We start from the raw sequence: 9,830 nt of genomic DNA on the forward strand, positions 1-9,830 counted from the left end.
TTATGATTATGGTGATATTATTTCACCCAAAAACCAACATGCATGTGATGATCTTCAAGCATAGAGGCTTGATCATCAAAGTTTGTTGTTAAAAAGCATTCAAATAGGTTCATAAAGGATTTATTCCTAAATAAATATCTAAAACTTATTTTCTGATCAACTCCGATTTTTCTCAGAGTTCCATCAACAAAATGATATGTTCTACAAATTTTCAGAAAATAATTCATTTTTATTGAATTATTATAATTATTGCATGAAAATAGTGTAATAATTCATATAAAATACTTTCTGAGGTCTATAAATCCTAGGTAAATTCTTGGATGACCTCTAATGTGAATGATGACATCTCAGTGAGTTTCATTGATATTTGTTACTGTTTGCTATTGTTTTGAATTTTATTATTGTTTAATTCAAATAAATCATAAAACCACTTTAAGAAATGTGAAAAGGCTATATGATATTTTTTGCAGATCCTACCGAATGTGGAGTAGTCAGAATACGAATTTCAGAATTTTTCATAATGCATTCCTATTTTCCCCAATTTTTGTATTTATAATGCACTAAAAATAAGAAAAATAGTTTTACTCATCCAAAATTCATGAAAATTACCAGAAGACCTTAAAATATATTAGAACTCTAAATAACAATATTAATGATTTTGCTATTCAGTATACTATTTTTCTCCTATTTTCTAAGATTAAATACACTTAAATCCACAAAATCGGATTCCATAAATACAAACCATCTTTGGTATTTTTCCCAGATTATTTACACTGTAAATGAAGTATACAAAAATTTTTGGTAATTTACTTTAACTGTTTAATAATTATTCTCCAATTAATGATTATTTAAGAGGATGAAAAAAAGAAAAATAGAAAGACTAAATGAAAAATATCTTTTATATTTTTCACAGCTTTTACATGTATAATAACAGTGTTACAAAAAGTATGGGCAATTTTGGAAACATTTCTCTATTTATTTTAATTTTTATTATAATAAATGAACAAAAATCATAAAATCAGGCTAAACAGTTTAGAAATCCATTTTATATTTTTCCCAGCTTAAGAATGTTTAATAACAGTAATACTAAACGTTTGGGCAATTTTGGAAACTGTTTTCTATTTATTTCAATTTTTATTAGAATAAATGCACAAAAATCATAAAATTGGGTTAAACAGTTTAGAAATCCATTTTTATATTTTTCCCAGATTAAGTATGTCTAATGGCAGTGTCATAAAAAGCTTGGGAATTTTTATCATTTGGATGCTATTTTTCACGAATTTATATTGTTATGAAGGCTTAAAATTTTGGAAAAATAGTTAATCATATCAAAAATTCAAAGGAACATTTATGGAAGACCTCTACTGTGTTTAGAATGAAAATGCAAAGTTTGAGAATTTTTGGAAACAGTTTGATAATATTTTGGCTTTTTAAGAGCTTAAAACACAATTAAATGTGTTGAAACACCCTCAATTAATATTACAAAAATCTGGAAAGTAATATCCAAAATTTTCTGAATCACATGAGCTATAAAATTTCACCATTTTAGAAAAATGTTTGTAACTTAACAATATTAAATTTTGACACATTATTGGCATAATTCTATTGTAGTACTAAGTATACTAGTATTAGATTTCAGCTAAAGACTCATTAGTGTGTAACATCGTTGTAGGAAAATGATAGTGGTACGAGTGGAGCTTAGTTCAAGGCACCATTTGCACCATCTCAATACATATTGTGAGTATTCACGCATTCCCCTATTTTCAGTTTTTATGTTTTGGGGTGGAAAAGCATGTCTGAAAAGTTATTTATTGTTCGTTGTATTTAAATTAATTTGTATCAAACTTGATTGCTATATTTTGCTATATTTCTCTACGTATGTCTATGCAACACGAAACACGAGGCCTTATCGTCTTAAGTCCCTTCCCTTACACTTTAATCCAACCATTAACTCTTTGAGCCAATGATCATTATGGATAGCGCTATTAGGAATTGATAACTCCTCACTCGCCCGATTGTTGGAGTGCATGATACCATATAATCTATGGAACGATAAGCATAGATCTTGATACGGCATCAGTCATAGGCTTGGTTGGGAACTCATTGTTTTTCTCATACACATACAAACTCGTTACTTATTATAGCAAGAAACTTTGTATCTCATTATAACAACAAACTTTTGTTACTAAATACTTGTTTACTTGTTTTAGCAACAAACTTGGTTGCTTCTTTTAGTAACAAACTTGTTTGCTCCTTGTAGCAACGAACTTGATTGCTCATTATAGAAATGAAACTTGTTTAGTCATTTTAGTAACAAACTTTATTTCCCATGAGAATATGAACGTTGCATCTCATTTGGGCAACATACTTTATCTCTCATGATGACAACGAACTTTGTTTATGCAAACTTAATACTCATTTTTGCAATATATTTATATTTATGGAAACTTTATTACTCACTTTAGCAACAAAATTCTAATCATGAAAACTTATTTACTTATTTTAGCAATGAACATTTGTTTATGGAAACTTTTATCAATATTCAGATTATCATGAATTTCAAACTATATTATGTTATAAACTTGTGAGTACTCACCAACTATTTTTATAGTTGACGCTCGCTTTAGATGCTTTTTCAGGAATCATCGAGTAAGTGGCACTTAGGGACACATCACTGTTAGGAGCATTCGCATGTGTTGTATTTCAATTTACATTATAATTTCTTTTAAAATTTGTTCAAACCCATTGTAAATTTGTAATGATTTTTAATACTATGGTTGGTGTTGTCTTTTAACTTTTGCTATGAAACCCTTTATACTACCACGCCTCATGTTTCCGCTTTAGCGGAGTGTGACAGACAACAACCCACATCCACCACCCTCTACATACGGTAACATTCCAAACTAGTCAATCGAGGTTCCTTCCATATCTATTTGCTACCATCTCAAATCTCTTCCTCCCTTTCTGCTCTTAAAGAAACCACGTGTCATATAAACAACAATCATAGCCTCCGTTGCCTTATCCGATGTCTGTCGGCACCGAATTTACAGAGCACCGGTTCTTTATCGCCATTGTTGTATCTACTTCTAAATGCTAAAGTTGTCGCCACCTCCTCTACCTCAAGATCTAGCCGCAACCACCGCTGCAGATCCAGCAGCTGCAGTTGTCAATACCTCTCATATGTCTCGTTCTTGATCTACATTGGTGCCCTCTTTTGCCTTTTATCTTCATCTATGTTTTTTGTTTTTTTTGGTATTGTTTGTTCCAGTTTAATCATCTATTTTCTCTAATTTTGTTTTATAAATATGAAACCTTATTTGTATAATTTATACACAAAACTTGTTTTCTGTATCTATAGAATCATACCAATCAATTTCAACAATAAAGAAAAGAAAAGAAACAAAATTTGTTAATTGTGTTTGTATTCATGAACACTTGACTCTGATTCCATTATTGCGTCTTGTTGACAATAACAAATGACAAGAATGTAGCAGCTGCAATAATCATTCGTTTACCAAGAATGAAGTTAGGATCATGGATATAGTAACTCAAAATAACACAATAACCATACGATGGAAGGTGCTATTTACCTCTTTAATCTAGAAGATGAAAGAACTCAACAGAGAATCCCTTTTATTAAATAGCACACCAAAGCGATAATGAAGTTGAAAACGACTTGCTTTTCCAACCTTCTTAGACGAGAATCATGGAAACCAAGAGTGTACTCCTTCATTTGTTATGTGGAGAGAGAGTGAGAGAGAGTAGAGTCAAAAGAGTACAGGGAAAAAAGTATTGATCATATTGTTATGTCTGGCTACTACATATATTAAAGAAATCAAAAAATCAAGTGATACTTATCTTCATTTAACTTTATGACATAATTAATTCATTTGAATTAAGAGATATAGACATTATCTAATTCAAATATGATTACCATGTAGGTCCCTCGACTTTATCATTTTTAGTGTACATTATGCTTTGTATGCAAACCAAAAAGGTAATGTAGAATTATCACTAGATTGTTGTTTCACTAGACATATCTTCAACAAATGAAGCCTCCAAACATACGAAAATGTCCGTTATGTGTGTAGGGGTTCATTTTTTATTTGCAAAGAGAGAAACAGATAGAGGGAGAGGGAGACACACACACAATCACAAACACACACACACCCCCCCCCCCAAACCTAAACGGCAGAAACGTTTGGGGGCGGAGGACTTCATGTACAGTATCAAAACAATGAATAATAGTAACCAAAGCAACAACAACCATTGTATTGATAATATAGTATTTACATTGTATTCGAATCACAGTTGATTGACTCCAAAAGTAAATAGAAAAAATAAAGACTTGAAGCTACTATGCTCCAACTTCTTGGACCATGTGCGTGTACCTGTCTACTAGTTTCCTGAGAATACAAGTGGTTTTGAAAAAGGGTCAACATTTAAGTTGGTGAGCTCATAAGCATTTTATATGAAAACGTATGTTCTTTCTTCTTCGAAAATGATATTGTGTTCCTCCAGAAAATCCTATTTTTTCTTAGTAAAATAGAATGTAGTCTTAAGCCTTAAGACCAAAATGTATAAATTTCTCATGTTTAAAATATGAGATATGATGCTTTAAATTCATATAAGTAATGTGACCCATATTAGTTCCTCCTACGATTACATAGTTTATACTAGTTATATATTATCAAAAAATCAAACTGACAGTTGATTGTGTGATTCTGCCCTAAGCCCACAACCAAATAAGGAAAAGGACGTAAGGCGGAAATCACACATTCCACCGCCTATCGGATATTATTTATATATAACCCTGATGTATAAACTAAAGAACCATAGAATCAACAAATGAGGGTCCTATCCGAGATGTAAGTAATCGTATTTGTTTCCATAAAGCTGAATTGTAAACAGTTTGCTTGAAAAGTATTGGTGTTTATCACGGAAAATCCTATATTTTTCTTAGAAATGAATTGTAGCGTTAATTGTTCCAAGACCGAAAATTGTAAGTATATTACCATAATTAAATTAATGATACGTAGTTTTATTCGTTTATAAAACCGTTTGAAGAGATGTGTTTTTGTGTAAAAATAACGTATAGTCGTTTTCCCCATGTGAGTTTTCATAACCGTGCTAACGAATGATTTACCTGCCTCGACGTTCTTCAGGCGTCGAACTGTTTGATATTTGTCACCCATAACCTTCCGGTTTGGCTGTAGCTATTATCTAGGTTGTGGGGTCATCAATCCCGTATAGATCTATACACAATTATCACGCTCTCCAGAAGGAGACTCGGGTAATAATACAGGACTTCTTGTATACCTTGGTAGATATGACGAAGACATTGACTCACACCCTTATCCAACTGAAAGTGTTTGTATGTGATATTGTTATCCTTTTTGTTATGTTTATAAAATATAAAAATAATCATATTTTTATATAATCATTTCTTTGCCCCGAAAAGGGTAAAATAATGTTAATGTTTCCCAAACTATACCTATTATAGTTTAAAATGTATATTTCGTTGAAAATGATAACCGTTGTGTTTCAACATATTTAACATGTAAATACTTGCAAATTTAGTAATAACATTGTTTCGCATATTTAGAAATTTTACATATAAATGCATGTAACACCAGTCAAATTTAGGTCAAAAATAAATTGTTCAACAACCTTAATTGGGATGACGCATGCAGTGACAACCAAGTTCACGACGTGAATAAGCTTGGTTCACGACGTGAGACCCCAAAAATGACCCTATAAATAGAAACCGAAGGTCTCGAGTTTAGGCTGCTCATTTCTCTTCTTCTGGCCACTTTTACTCTGCGTTTAGCATCCCGAGACTACCCTGTCGCCCCAGTTACGCATCCAGATCCCGATGAAGGCTCGAAGTCCCGAAGCTCCCGAGAAATAAATATTTTCCAGTCAAAGTACTGCCCACGTGAAGCCCGGTTTTTCACCAGAAACCCATTGTTTCGTCAAGAACAATCCTTCCTAGAAACGAAGCGCTGCCTGATTCTCCACTTATCAAGTGAGTTCATACCCCTACACCTTTTCCAAACTATTTATATGCTTTTTTTTTTTTGGGGGGGGGGGAATACAAGTATAACACAAGGAAACTTGTGTTGCAAACTATTGATTACGTTTTCTTATACTTTACGTATTTATTACACAAAAATATCGACTTCGAATCACAAACATTATTATCAAACTTATAAACTTCTAAATGTTGTTAATAACAAAGTTCCATTATATAAATAATATACATGGAAACTATGATAAGTATCGTTTTATGGAAATTACAGGTTAAAAGGAACAACGATAGGAAAAACACGTATATAAATTGTGATAAGTATAATTTATGAGTCAATCCACTCTTTCTATCGTATAAAGTTATAAATGAAAATTGTTATTTTTATTTACTAAAAGGTTTTTCATATATTACTAGTGAACATATTGTTACCGAATCATCTGTGAGACAGTGGCTTTGTTTAGTATTAAACGAATGTCCATCACTTATAGCCAGAGTCTCCTGTAGGGAGAGCGTGAGTTTGTGTATAGATCTATACGGGACAGACAATCCCATGCCCTGACTGTTAGCTACAGTTGGAACGAAAGTTCAGGGGTTACAAATGTCATTTACAGTAAGGATATCCATCATATTAGCTTGGTTATAGGAACTCGCAACGCAGAAACAATGACTCATACACGTAGTCATGCTCAACTCAATGAAGTTCGGGGAATAATTACTATATGATGACTTCGTATTTACATCAAGGTTATATATGTTTTTCATTCGATAAACTGTGGGATGTATGATTTTTGCTTCATTTCCTGTTCCTTGTTTGGTTGTGGATTTAGGGCAGAATCACCCAATCTACTGTTGGTTCCAGTCTTAGGAATATATAACTTGTAGGGACTAAGTAATCATGATAGGGTATTATCAGCACATTCAGAATTCAGTAAACGCAACTTTAACTAGTTTTACTTAATAATAAAACTACCAAGTTATAAATCTAAGTATGTCATAGTTACTTACATATCACGGTCTTGGTCATTTAAGACTGCCTCTCATCTATTAGGGAAAATATGGGATTTTCTGGATCTAATACATTCATTTTCAACACAATGAATCATAACTCATCTATTAGGGAAAATATGGGATTTTTTGGATCTAATATATTCATTTTTAACACAACGAATCATAACTCTTTTCATTTGAAAATATCAGATTTTCTGGAGACATATACAAGTATCTTCATATTGATGTGATCACTTAGTGGGTATGCTTGGGTTATATAAAATGAAGATTCGATAGATAGTGGAATGTGTGGTTTCCGCCTCATTTCCTGTTCCTTGTTTGGTTGTGGGCTTAGGGCAGATCTACTCATCCGACTGTCAGTTCGATCCTTGATTTTATATAACTTATATGCACTAAGTAATCATGGTAGGAACCAACAATGGTCACTTTTTATATACAAATTCGAAGTATCATATATCACTCTTTAAATGTAAGAATCAAATATATTTTTTCATCAATGCTAAGGGCTACACTTCAAGCTATTAAGAAAATATAGGATTTTCTGTAATATCATACGAACATTTTCAAGAAACAATAAACTTACCTTCTAAATCACATACTTATGAACTTACCAACTTAAATGTTGATACACTTTCCAAATCACTTGTATTCTCAGGAGACTGTTGTGATCATATTGTTGCGTCTTGGGCTCGTCCCTTTTAGCCCAGTTCTGTAGCCGGTTTGGGCCTGTCCAACCGTGCATTATTTTATTCTAGGGTTTTAGTATTTAAGGTGCATGCATGCATCCTTAGTTAGTAACGCTTTTATTATTCTCATCATAGTATTGTAAACCCTAGCTCACCTCTACAGTGGAAGTTCTTTGTCGAGCTCTGCTGAGGCGTGACTACGTTTGAATCATAAGCTTTATATTGATTCTATTTTGTGTTCTTTTCCATGTTTGATTTAATAGTTTGTTCTTCATTAATATACCTGTGAAAGATCTAAACGATCAAGAGATTTTATCTCAACAATTGGTATCAGAGCAGGAGGCTGTGTAATTCATACACATCTCTTCTGTTGAAGAAGTTATTAGGGTTTTCCGCATTGATTGATATTAATTGAGTCGTCATTCCTCATTGGCGTATCTCATAACTGTTGATCTTGCCCTAACGATAAATTACAAGTCTGATCTTAAACAGGTTATCGATCAAACATCATCACAATGTCTATGGACGATTCACAATCCAATCCAATCAACATCTCGAACAGTATTGGATCAACAACAAGGATTCCAATCCTATATACTCAGGATTATGAAGTCTGGACGCACCACTTCGAAGATTATGTAATCGGTTCAGAGGATAATGGGTATTTGATCTGGGAAGCAATCACAGTTGGTCCGTTTGCTCACTCAAGCACTTCAAAGATTGTCAAAACTCAAAAGGAGTACAATCAGCTCGTGAATGATGTGAAAGACATTCCTCAAGATGAGAAAGAGAAGTTTCAGTGCAACATTAAAGCCTTAAGAATGATTAGGTTTGCTTTACAATCGGACACGTTTCGATTGGTGAGTTCATGTGCTACAGCAAAAGAGATATGGGATAGGTTAAAGGAATTGTATTCTACTGATGAAGATCTGGAACATTCGATTCAAACCTTGATGCTTTCTGAATTTGGTGATTTCAAATAGAAGCCCGAAGAGAAACTCATTCAGGCCTTCGATCGGTTTAGTCATCTCCTCAGTAAGATGATAAAGCATGGGATCGAAAGGAAGGTTATTGAGCAGAAGGTTACCTTCATGAACGGTCTTAGACCCGAATGGATTGCAGTTGTGTGCACAGTGAAGGCACACGAACAATTCAAATCCTACTATCTGGCGAAGCTGGTGGGAATTCTGAAGTCCCATGAAAGTGTGGTATCAAAGGAAACAAATGTGGTTTCCAGCTTGGGTTCATTAGCTCTTATCTCCAAAGGAAAGAGTGTTGTTGAAGAAGAAGAAGAATTAGATCTTGCTGACTATGATCTAACCGGTGAAGAGTATGCCCTGATGGTTTCCAATCCAAGAAAGTTTATCAAAAGGAAGTTCCCCGCCAACAAGAACCGAAACTGGCAAGGAAGTTATAGTTCTGAAAAAGTGAAGGAGGAACCAAAGATGGGTTCAAAGTCTGAAGAATCTAAGAAGGAAATAAAGATTGGTGGTGATTCAGGTTATGACTGTCATTATTGTGGAGGCAAGAACCACTTTGCCAAAGACTGCATGCTGAAGAAGAAGTCTGAAAGAGTTGATAAAGACGATGAGGAAGCGAACCTCCTGAGAAGATTGGAGGAGATCAAGAAAAAGAAATCAGCAGCTAACAATAACACCATGAATGCTTTGATTGTACAGGATACAGGTGATAATGATGAATTTGGTGGAGTGCAGGTGTGGTCCACAGATTCAGAGGACAAAGAAGTAAGAAGGCCCACTCATGGCAAAGCTTTGCTGGTGATAGAGGAAAAGGTTGAGGGAAGATGTTTGATGGTGACGGAAGGTGTATCACAGAAGCAAGGATACACAACAGATGGTGGGCTGGATGACGAGAAGGAGCGAGAGGACATATGTTTCGCTGCGAAACCTGTCAGTGTACAGATCAACGAATGTGATGAGTTGATCAAGAAGGTACAAAATATTCTTACTTCTCTGAAAATTCCTATTACTAACTATGAAAAGGAACTGAATGGCTTAAAATCTACATTTTCCAGTTTAAGTAGTAGTCTTACCCAAACTCGTGTCACAAACTCTAACCTGACTGATCAAATTAGCAGCATATCG

This window comes from Lactuca virosa, chromosome 3, assembly GCF_052849685.1.
Source record: "Lactuca virosa cultivar CGN04683 chromosome 3, Lactuca_virosa_CGN04683_v6, whole genome shotgun sequence".
Lineage (NCBI taxonomy): Eukaryota > Viridiplantae > Streptophyta > Magnoliopsida > Asterales > Asteraceae > Lactuca > Lactuca virosa.